At 37.5% G+C, this 12,951-nt stretch overlaps 1 long non-coding RNA gene across 1 annotated transcript in view; it reads right to left on the reverse strand.

Moving 5' to 3' along the window:
- Nucleotides 1-11,541: 11,541 nt before the first annotated feature.
- LOC308509755 overlaps nucleotides 11,542-12,951 on the reverse strand; it is a 158,842-nt gene continuing 157,432 nt past the window's right edge. Inside the window, exon 4 of the long non-coding RNA XR_013995249.1 lies at nucleotides 11,542-12,346. This is a non-coding gene — a long non-coding RNA (uncharacterized lncRNA). The remainder of the gene's footprint in view (nucleotides 12,347-12,951) is intronic.

A 12,951-nucleotide genomic window follows, 5' to 3' on the forward strand; every position in this document is an offset into this window, starting at 1 on the left:
AATTTAATAATTCTCTTAGTAAAAGGTCATACAAAAGTTTACCCCATTATAAGAAACTCTTAAAAATTATCACATATTTCTGACATATTTTGTAGTGAAAATTACACCTCTGAAATAAGATAGATACCACAGGATAAAGTACAAATGTTGATGTGGATTTTCTACTAAAACTAGTACAGTATAGGATTCATAGTCAAACATCAAACATACTTGTGTGGCTTAGAAATTAGTCATATTCCTTCACGTTAGTGTAAAATCAGAATGTCCTCAGTATTCTGTCTGGGGAAAAAAACCTTAGCTGAGATGGCCATCTGACCCCAGTTTTCTTTTCATGTGGTGTAAGTCAAAAGACATTGTCCATAACTAACAGAGCCTAATTAAAATTAGCTCAGTTGGTTAGAGCACGGTTCTCTTAACAACAAGATTGCCAGATCGATCTCCACATGGGCCACTGTGAGCTGTGCCCTCCACAACTAGATTGAAACTACTTCACTTGGAGATGATGAGTCCTGGAAAAACACACGTAAATAAATAAAGGTTTGTGTTTTTCTTTTTAAATTAGCTTATGAAAAAGGAAGGAAAGATCAAATAATGCCATTTGCAGCAACATGGATGGATCTTGAGATTATTATGCTAAGTGAAAGAAGTCAGACAGAAAAAGTCGAGAACTGTGTGATTTCACTGATATGTGGGATATAAAATTGAAAAAACAAAGGAATAAGACAAACAAATGAAGAAACAAAAACTCATAGACACAGACAATAGTTTAGTGGTTACCAGAGGGTAAGGGGAGAGGGTGGTGGTAGATGAGGGTAAGGGGATCAAATATATGGTGATGGAAGGACAAATGACTCTCAGTGGCGAACACACAGTGTGATATTAGATGACATAGTACAGAAGTGTACACCTGAAACCTATGTAACTTTACTAAAAATTGTCACTCCAATAAATTTTAATTAAAAAAATAATAGGACATCATCAAAATAGCGGCGTGAGGCGAGCCTCTGTAAAGCTCCCCTGGAATTTACAACTAATCGAACAACAATAACTCCACAAAGGACTCCCTACACAGCAGACAGGCAAGACGAACAGGCCCGCTACTGAATTCACCTAAAGGTGGGAGAATCACGAGAGCCGGGGAGGAGGGAAGGGAGAAGTGCGGGGACGGAGCCGCCCGGGCGCATGATGCAGACCTAGCTCAGTGCTCCGAGCTCGCTGCATCCGGGAACTACCGCAGCTGCGGGAGAGGGAAGGACTCGGACTGCTAGCGCTCCGCTTACGGCCCACAGGGCTGAGGGGGCAGCATATAACACGGCTGAACCCAACGCTCACGGCAGAGACCTCGGAGCAAAGACTGAGGGAAGAAAGCTGAAAACAGTGGTTTAAGCCCTCACTGCCGAGCAGAGAACGGAAGCTTAGGCACTGAGACTAGTCGCCCCCTCCCTACCCTCCCAGAGCTCACCCCGCCCCCACCTGCACAGTGCTAGAAATGGAACAGTAGCAGTGTGAGATCAAAAGAACAGAATATTTGCTGTTCTGCACTTTACACAATAGCCAAGATATGGAAACAACTGAAATGCCCATCGGTAGATAACTGGATTAAGAAGCTGTGGTACATTTATACAATGGAGTATTACGCAGCCATAAAGAAGAAAGAAATCTTATCATTTGCAGCAACATGGATGGATCTAGAGAACATTATGTTAAGTGAAATAAGTCAGAAAGAGAAAGACAAGTACCATATGATCTCACTTATATATGGAATCTAAAGAAAAGACTATGTGAATGAACTAATCAGAAACAGTTTTGGGGACACAAAGAAAAAACCGAGAGTTGTTAGATGGGTGTGGGGGGGGGTTGGGGATAAGGGGAAAGGTGAAGGGATTTGGAAGCAGCTGGTAACCACAAGATGGACTCAGGGTTTTTTTGAAAATTAATTTGGGGAAAGTATTCAATAATGTTGTAAAGAATTTGTTGGGTATTCGATGGACATGTGTCCTATTTGGGAGACCACCTCAGGGATACTGTGGATACCTGATCATGGCATTATACACCAGAAGCTAAACATTAATGAATGCCAACTATAATTTTATATATATATATAATGTGATGGTTCAGTGTGAGGTCGGAGGGATAGTGGATGGGGGAGGGGGGTTCACAGTGTGAGGGATATAAATGATGAACGTCTAAGTATTACCTTGTCTTGTACACCTGAAACTAATAAATAAATAAATAAATAAATAGATAAAAAAAACAAGAATATTTGCTGTTCTGAGAACTGTGGACCGCAGACACAGATTCACAGCCCAACTACTTCGGGCAAAAGGGAGGGAACTGTGAAAAAGGACCAGCTGTGGTGGTGGTTGCCTCCATGGCTCTGGGCCACCTCTCACAACTCACCCTGCCCCTGGCCCCACCTATCTGGGTGGATCCCTGCAGGAGTAAACAGAACTGCTGAAACATACAGGCTCTTAGTCTGGTGCAAGAAGAGCTTTGGAACTTCAAAAGCTCTCTGCATACCCACACGGACATTGCACCATGTGACCCAGGCGAACTATTAACAAAGGAGAAGCCCGTCTCCCAGGGAATCCCCGCATTGTGTGAGAAACTGGAAAAGTTCAGAGAAAACACAGCACTACCATGTGAGACAGAAAAAAAAGGCTGCAGTCAGAGAGAAAATAAAACATTTTACCAACAAGTACTGGAAAACAAAAGAAAGACCTCTTCCTATCAACTTGTTGCAGAAGCCACTCCTGTAGATGTCTAGGAAGAGAATTAATAAATCAGTAATTGCCATGAATGACCAAGGCAACAAGACAGCTCAGAAAGAAAGTGAAAAGTCTCCAGAAAAGGAACTTAAAGATATGGAAATATGTACTTAAATGACAGAGAATTCAAGATTGCAGTTCTGAAAAGCTCAATGAGATGCAAGAAAACACAGAGGCAATTTAATGAACTCAGAAACACAATCAAAGAACAACATGAGCATTCTACGAAACAGATTGAAATTTTAAAAAAGAACCAATTGGAATTTCTGGAGATTAAGAACTCAATACAAGAAACAAAGAATGAAATAACCAGCTTAGATAATAGAGTTGACCAGATGGAGGAAAGTATCACTGATATCGGAGATAGAAACCTCAGATAGATAGAAACCTAGATAGATATCAGAAATTGCACAGATGGAAGAAGAAAGAGACTTGAGACTTAAAAGAAATGAAAAAACTCTACAAGAACTTTCTGACTCTATCAGAAAGAGCAATATAAGAATAATGGGCATACCAGATGGAGAAGAAAGAGAGAAGGGAACAGAGAATATATTCAAACAAATTGTTGATGAGAACTTCCCAAATTTGTGGACAGAACTGGATCCTCAAATCCAAGAAGCAAATAGAACACCTCATTAACTCAATCCCAACAGGCCTTCTCCAAGGCGCATTGTATTGAAGCTGTCTAAAATCAACGCCAAAGAAAAATTGTCAAGGCAGCCAGGGAAAAAAAGACGGTAACCTACAAAGGAAAGCCCATTAGATTATCATCAGATTTTTCAGCAGAAACTCTACAAGCCAGGAGGAAGTGGAACCAAATATTCAAACTATTGAAAGAGAGAAATTATGAACCAAGAATATTGTATCCAGAAAAGATCTCCTTTAGATATGAAGGAGGAATACAGACATTTGCAGACATACAGATGCTGAGAGAATTTTCTAATACGCAACCTGCACTGCAAGAAATACTAAAGGAGGCTATTCGACCACTATCAATAGGAACAATTTGTGGCAACGTAAAGAGGGGCAGAGTAAAGGCCTGAACCGGAATATGGGAATGGAGAAATTACGCATGCTGAAGAAAATGAAATACTCTAAATATCAAACTTTCTTTTACATAAACTTATGGGTAACCACTCAAAAAGAAATCCAGAACTGAAACATATGCTGTAATAAAAGAAGAAACAGAAGGAAACATCATAGAATACCACCACACAGAAATAATAAACAACAACAAAAAGGCAAAGAAACCAGAAAACTAAAGATAGAATGACAGGAAATTCTCACATATCAATAATCACCCTAAATGTAAATGGACTGAACTCACCAATAAAAAGGCACAGAGTAGCAGATTGGATCAAAAAACTAAACCCAACCATATGCTGTCTACAAGAGACACATCTCAGCTACAAGGACAAGCATAGATTCAAAGTGAAAGGGTGGAAATTGACACTCCAAGCAAATGGTACCCAGAGAAAATCAGGTGCAGCCATAATGATTTCCGATGAAATAGACTTCAGGGTGAAAAAGATAACAAGAGACAAAGATGGACTTTTCATAATGGTAAAGGGGACTATACAACAAGAAGACATAACAGTCATCAATATTTATGCCCCCAATCAGGGAGCACCAAAATGTACCAAGCAACTACTAACAGAACTAAAGGGAGAAATTGACCAAAACACAATTATACTAGGGGACTTAAATACATCATTGACAGCTATGCATAGATCATCCAAACAGAAATAAATAACGAAATAGCAGCCCTAAATGACACATTAGATGAAATGGACATAATTGACATATATAGAGCACTTCATCCTAAAACATCAGACTATACATTCTTTTCGAGTGTACATGGAACAGTCTCAAGGATAGACCATATATTGGGACATAAAATCAGCCTCAGCAAATTTAAGAAGATTGAAATCATACCAAGTATATTCTCTGACCACAAGGCTTTGAAATTGGATATCAACTGCAAAAAGAAAGCAGGAAAAAACACAAATACACGGAGATTAAACAATAGATTTTTAAAGAATGACTGGGTCAAAGAAGAAATTAGACGAGAGATCAAAAGATACATAGAAACAAATGACAATAAAAATACATCCTACCAAAAATTTTGGGATGCAGCGAAAGCAGTATTAAGAGGATCAGATGGCTTCACTAGAAATTTGTATCATTACAGGCCTATCTCAAGAAACAAGAAAAATCCCAATTAAGAAACTTCATGTTACACCTTAAAGAACTAGAAACAGAAGAAAAAGTGAAACCCAAGGTCAGCAGAAGAAAGGAAATAACCAAAATCAGAGCAGAACTAAATGAAATAGAGAACAAAAAGACAATAGAAAAAATTAATGTGACAAAGAGCTAGTTCTTTGAAAAGATTAACAAAATTGACAAACCCTTGGCTAGACTCACTAAGATAAAAAGAGAGAAGACACTAATTAACAGAATCAGAAATGAAAAAGGGGAAGTTATCATGGACACCACAGGAATACAAAGGATCATGCAAGAATACTATCAAGAACTATATGCCATCAAATTCAATAACCTAGAAGAAATGGACAAGTTCTTAGAAACATATAGCCTTCCAAGGCTGAACCATGATGAACTGGAAAATCTAAACAGACGGATCACCAGAAACAAAATTGAATCAGTCATCAAAACCTTTCCAAAGGTTTTCAAACCTTTGGAAAGGTTTCCAAACCTTTCCAAACTCTGGATCAGATGGCTTCACTAGTGAATTCTACCAAACCTTCAAAGAGGATCTAATACCAATCCTGCTCAAACTCTTCCAAAATATTGAAGAAGAGACAGTACTCTCTAACTCATTTTATGAGGCCAACATTACCCTGATACCAAAACCTGGTAAGGACAACACAAAAAAAGAAAACTACAGACCAATATCTCTGATGAATACTGATGCAAAAATCCTAAACAAAATTTTAGCAAATCCAATACAACAATGCATTAAACAGATTATTCATCACGACCAAGTGGGGTTCATCCCCAGGGCACAAGGATGGTTCAACATCTGCAAATCCATCAATGTGATACATCACATAAACAAAATAAAGAACAAAAATAATATGATTCTATCAATTGATGCAGAAAAACCATTTGACAAGACACAACATCCAGTTATGATTGAAACACATAATAAAATAGGTATAGAAGGAATACCTTAACATAATAAAAGCCATATATGACAAGACCTCAGCTAATCTCATAATTAATGGTGAAAAACTGAAGCCCTTTGCTCTACATTTAGGAACACAACCAGGCTGTCCCCTATCACCTCTGCTTTTCAACATAGTGTTGCAAGTCCTTGCCAAAGAAATCAGGCAAGAGAAAGAAATAAAATGCACCCAAGTTGGGAATGAAGAAGTTAAAATATCACTCTTTGCAGATAACATGATGCTATATATAGAAAAATCCTAAAGACTCCACCAAAAAGCTGTTAGAAACAATCAACGAATACAGTTGATTCAGTTGATACAGTTGATACAGTTGATACAGTTGATACAGCAACGAAAGTTGCTGGCTACAAAATCAACGTACAAAAGTCATTGCATTCCTATATGCTAACAATGAAATCTCAGAAAAAGAAATACAAAAAACAATTCCCTTTGCAATTGCAGCAAAAAGAATAAAATACCTAGGAATAAACTTAACCAAGGATGTGAAGGATTTATATGCTGAAAACTATAAGACACTTTTGAAAGAAATTGAAGAAGACACAAAGAAATGGAAAGACATTCCATGCTCATGGATTGGAAGAATCAATATAGTTAAAATGGCCATATTACCCCAAGCAATATACAGATTTAGTGCAATCCACATCAAAATCCCAATGGCATTTTTTAAAGAAATAGAACAAAAAATCATCAGATTTGCTTGAAACTACAAAAGACCCCTAATAGCCAAAGCAATCTTAAGAAAAAAGAGCAATACTGGAGGTATCACACTCCCTGACTTTAGCTTGTAGTACAAGGCTACAATAATCAAAACAGCATGGTATTGGCAGAAAAACAGACACATAGACCAATGGAATAGAATTGAGAACCCAGAAATAAAACCACATAAATATGGACAGACAATTTTTGACAAAGAAGCAAAAAACATACAATGGAGAAAAGACAGCCTCTTCAATAAATGCTGTTGGGAGAATTGGATATCACGTGCAAAAGAATGAAACTGGACTGCTATCTGTCACCATGTACCAAAATTAATTCAAAATGGATCATAGACTTAAGCATAAAACCTGACACAATAAACTGCATAGAGGAAAACATAGGTACTAAACTTATGGACCTTGGGTTCAAAGAGCATTTTATGAATTTGACTCCAAATGCAATGGAAGTAAAAACTAAAATAAATGAATGGGACTATATGAAACTTAAAAGCTTCTGCATAGCAAATGAAACCATCGACAAAATTAAGAGGCAACCGACTGGATGGGAGAAGATTTTTGCAAAGAGTGCCTCCGATAAGGGGCTAATATCCAAAATATATAAGGAACTCATGAAGTTCAACAAGAAAAAAACAAACACCCCAATTGAAAAATGGGCAGAGGACCTGAAGAGACATTTCTCCAAAGAGGACATACAAATGGCAAATACACACATGAAAAAATGCTCAACATCACTAATCATCAGAGAAATGCAAATCAAAACCACAATGAGATATCACATCACCCCAGTCAGAATGGCCATCATCAACAAGACAAATAGTAACAAGTGTTGGAGAGGCTGTGGAGAAAAAGGAACCCTCATACACTGTTGGTGGGAATGCAGACTGGTGCAGACATTAAGTGTTGGAGAGGCTCTTATTGCTGGCTTTCTTTCTGGATCAGCTTCCCTCTCCCTCCTGCAGAGGATAAACATACACAGAGAAAGTAATATACCACAAGCACTTCTAAAAACGTTCTTCTAATTTGGCTAGGCCCAGGAAGAGAGAAATCCTATTCTCCTCCTGCAGTGAGAAACATTCCAGGGAAGCTCACCATTATCCTGGCTTAGATCTCATCTACCTCTTGACCAAAATTCAGTAGCTAGCAAGTTAGGATTGTCATTGGCCTGCCTCTGTTACATGTCCACATAGGGAAGACAAAATAGGTTACATTAGGATCATCAGAAGAGTCATTGATGAGTAGGCAAGAACAATGGGCATCAACTATACTTTTTACTTTGAGGTGACAAGATATTTTGGAATTATACCAAAAAGAAGTGTTATATCCTTGTGTATATGAGCATATCTTTTTTTTTCACCTACCATGTAAAAGGCATTATAAAAGTTGCAAAGATCACCATCAATGTATCTCAAAATACCTCAAGAAAGTTAACATTTAATAAAGAAAATAGCAATAATAAAACCAAAACTGACACCCAAGGGATAAAGTACTTTAAGAAATATACACGAATCAATCATAGTTCAATGAATTTCATGGAGAATCATAGTCACCCATTCACCCATCCACGCACCAGAATCCCCTATGCAACTTTGAAAATTATAGATAACTAGGTCAAACTTCAGAGATGTTGATTCAAGGGTCTGGGATAATGCTTGAACATCTATATTTTTAAGAACTTCTCCAAAACATGGGGCTAAAACTGCAGATTCAGTTAGTGTTGAGAAGCAACATTGGAAATGTAGACTTGGGGACAGTTTGCAGTGAAGTATAAGTGTCTGACAATAAGCTTCTTTGATTGTAATGTAAGTGCCTGACATTAAGCTATTGATTGCTGAGGCATCCATTTCAAACACATCCATCTCAAGTAAACACACTGCCAACTGTAAGACACAGACAACTACTAGGAAACCAACTAGATAAGAACCAGATCTCCCCAACTCATGTGTTCTCCTTTCAGAAAGCCCTGGTAACCTTGATAACTGACCACTTAATTGACTCCACTTTTCCCTTATGGCTCCCTAATTCCCACTCTTATGTATTAAATTCACCAATAAAGAATGAACCCACAAAACCAGTCTGCTCTCTCTCTCTCTCTCTCTCTCTCTCTCTCTCTCTCTCTCTCTCTGCTATGTGGCTCTAGTCATGCCTGTACCCTCCAGGACTTGTGGGTAATAAACCTTGATTTTATAAAGTTCCCTGATGTTTGCGGTTGAGGTATGTCTTGAAATCATAATAACCACAACATCCAGCCACAACATTGGCTCTGGTTGGGGAAATGTCTGCAGGGGCTGCCACAAGTAGGATGGGCCCAGGTGAGTGCCCCAGGCATTCCTAGCTGATAGCTACACTATGGATAGGCTGAAACTGACAGGAAATATGCACATAAAATATGTATAATTTTCAAATAACAAATTTTTGGGGAAATAGTACAGATATTGTAAAAACTTTTGGTGCTGAATTTGCAATATTTCAACTTCAAGCATGAACTGGTGGTAATGGTATTACTTCAAATATTCAAATTATACTGTTTATAAAAGTATGTATTTGAATTGTTGGGTCTTATTGGTTTGTGTCTAGAAAACCTTTCCTACAACCCTTCATGAATTATTCACTAGAATTGGGTAATATGCTTATTCCCAAGCAAAAATTAGTGAAAAGAACAAGATTCTCAGTCATGCTTAGCTCATGAGCTGAAGTGACTTATTCAAACCACATTACCAATATTCAATGGGGGGAAGAGTGGAATAGATATCGGGCATTAACTGCAATGCTCACTGCAATTCTGTAAATTAGTCCTTAACTCTCCCTTTCCATTTCTCCTTTTCCAAAGTGCTAGAGTAGAAATCTATGGATGATTGCAACAAAGTAATACAATAACTATTTTAATTATGGTTGTAAAGAGGAAAGAAGAACCATGTGATTAACATCGAGATATAAAAACCTCTTATGTCCACATTCTGGAAGTCTACTTGTGTAAGTGGTGAGGAAAACAGACACAGTTCCTGCTCTTACGGAATTTACAGTCTGATCAGGGAGTGAACTTATTTGTGTAGGAGATTGTAGGACAGATGGGCCTTCCATGAAATATGGGACTTAAGACAGTTCATAAGAAAAAGGCAGCACGTGTATAATCGTGGTGATGTTATGTAAGAATAGACTGTGTTTAAGGACCGCACACAATCAAACTTAACTATAGTACATACATAAAAGAGGAGTGGAATATTAGGCCAAAAAGATCATCTGAAAAATACTGTGGCAAACCTCAGGCATCAAACCAAAGAATTTGTACTTTGTTGTTCAAATATAGGTTAATGTGAAACCAATGGAAATTTTGAGCAGGAATGTTAAATGACTGAAGTTGAGTTTTTAAGAAGTAAGCTTGCAGTGAATATAACTGCTGTTAGATAATGTAAAGACAAGATTTTGAGGATGTAAATTATGACAGCAGTAGTAGAAAGAGAGAAGTATATGTAATAGATGTTATTGAAAGATTATCGGTGAGACCTAGGAACTGATCAGATTATGGAGCAGGGTACACAGAAGAGTTAGGAGTGATCCCAATTTCATGACTGGAGGGCTGGAAGAAAACAAGGCTTTTGATAGGAAACATGGTAGTTATGGGCCAGAAAGTGAGGAGTCTGATTTCATTCACCAATGGAATAATTATATGGTAATAGGCAGGAAAAACTGAAGGTTGTTAGATGGGCGGTGGCGTGGGGATAAAGGGAAAGGTGAGGGGATTAGAAAACAGTCGGTAACCACAAAATGGCCTCAGGGTTTTTGAAAAGTAATTTGGGGAACGTAATCAATAATGTTGTAAAGATTTTGTAGGGTATCTGGTGGACACAGGTCCCATCTGGGAGACCACCTCAGGGAAGATATAGATGCTTGATCAATGTACTGTACACCTGAAGCTGAACAATAATAAATGCCAACTATAATTTTATATATATAATGTGATGGCTCGGTGCGATGTCGGAGGGATAGTGGAAGGGGGGATGGGGGAGGGGGGATCACAGTGTGAGGGATATAAATGATGAACGTCTAAGTATTACCTTGTCTTGTGCACCTGAAACTAATAAAAAAAAAGAAAAGAAAAAGAAAGTACTTGGTTAAAATGTTGGGAAAAAAGCCTTCACTAGAGTCATAGATTTTTTTGCTTTTGACAAAGATAGGTAGGTGCCTATGTTCCAAACATGAGCCACTGAATTAGAATCTTTAAATTTTTTTTTTTTTTGGAAGGGGAACAGGACTTTATTGGGGAACAGTGTGTACTTCTAGGACTTTTCCCAACTCAAGTTGTTGTTTTTTCAATCTTACTTGTGGAGATCGCAGCTCAGCTCCAGGTCCAGTTGCCATTTTTAGTTGCAGGAGACGCAGCCCACCATCCCTTGCAAGACTCTAGAAATTGAGCCGGCAACCTTGTGGTTGAGAGCCCACTGGCCCATGTGGGAATCGAACTGGCAGCCTTCGGCATTAGGAGCATGGAGCTCCAACTGCCTGAGCCACTGGGCCGGTCCCAGAATCTGTTTTTAAAAGCATCATGTGTGATTCTGAAGTACAGAGTGTTGATAGTCACCAAGTGCTATGTAGTTTTCATTGATAGAGCTTCTGCATGGGAGCTTCCAACCTTACCAATTCCACTTACAAGTCATATTTAGACAAATTTTTTTCAATATAATTATGTCAAAAGTTTATTTAGTATATCCCACTGAATGCTTTTTCTCAATACATTGAGCATATGAGAGCAATTTAAAGTCCTATCACTTTTCTAAGACTTCAGCACTTTTAAAAACCACATTATTGTGATTTATTTGTGTGCTGTAAATGCTGTCATAAACAAGTCGAGCTCAACTACATTCTTTTAAATTGGCTTGAACAGAGTACAGATTACAATTTCCAGCCATAGACTTATGGGAAGAAAAGAAATGTAAATGACCCACATTCTACACAGTCTTTGGTAAATGGTACCAGCACACCACAAATTTGAGGTGAAGAGATCTAAATCACAAAGTGCCATTTCTGGAGTTTTCCATAATTTGTACACTAGTAACCATGTGCTGCATTTTCATGCACTCTTTCTATAAAACCAGAAAAGAGATTTTAAAAAGGAAAACGGGTGCTAATGAGTATACCTGCATCACAATTTTCCGAAGAGTTAATCTTACTTCTGCCCAGCACAGAGAGAAAGTAGTACACAAAAAGAGTAATAATGAGAATAAGATGGATAACAGACAAAAGATTTCTACAGAATACATAAAGGATATATACAATTTAATATTAAAATAAAGATAAATAATCTTGTAGTGATGTGGGCTATGTATATGAGAAGTAAGTCCGCTTAAGAAACTAAATAATCAATAAACAAAATAAAATATGTTGAATTTACAAGTCAATAGAGAAATGCATACTAAAGCAACAAGGAGATTCTATTTTTTCACCTATCATATTGAAAATTGATGCAATTAAAGATGTGGAGAAATTGGTGTTTTTGATCTATTGTTCATGGGCATGTAATTTGGCATCTTCTGAGTGAATTTGGCAGTCTCTGTTTAAATTTAAAACATCCAAAATGTGTGATGGGATTCCATGGTCATTTTTGGCATGTGGGGAGAGAGTTGGCATATAAGGTGGTAGTCAAAAGGAACTTGTATCTGATCTGTAATGATAAAATATTATATCAAAATAATTAGGTTAATACATTACTTGATAAATAAATCATTAATAATTTTAAAAATCAAAAATTGGGACATGCACAGATAACTGAAAAATTAAAATGATTCTGATTTGTTGAATGATACTTTGTAGGGCATTCTATCTTCTGCCTTTCATATCTTTTTTCCTCTTACACATTTTTAGTAATTAGGTACTTCCAAATGTATCATTTCATTTATTACTCCCAATCTGTGAAGTAGGGTAAGGAATGAGGCTCAGGGTAATTAGTAACTTTACTAATACTCATGGCTCATAACTGACAGGATCTAGAATTGAGATCTTCTGAAGTCAGGTCCACCATGTCACTTTTGCTTCTCACATCTATAATTGATAAACTTAACATAATCCCCTTCAGATCTTTTGTCCTGGATCAGTTCTACATGGATACATGCCACAGACCAACTTACCTGGGCCACGACCACTTCATTAATCCCAGAGTTATACAACACACAGTATGCCAGTTAGCATATAAGAAAGCACACATTAATTTTTCATTCATTACTCAGCCTTGCCTGGAGAACACAGCCAAATACAAATACATTCCTGCAC

This window comes from Rhinolophus hipposideros (genome assembly GCF_964194185.1).
Source record: "Rhinolophus hipposideros genome assembly, chromosome: 17".
Taxonomy (NCBI): domain Eukaryota; kingdom Metazoa; phylum Chordata; class Mammalia; order Chiroptera; family Rhinolophidae; genus Rhinolophus; species Rhinolophus hipposideros.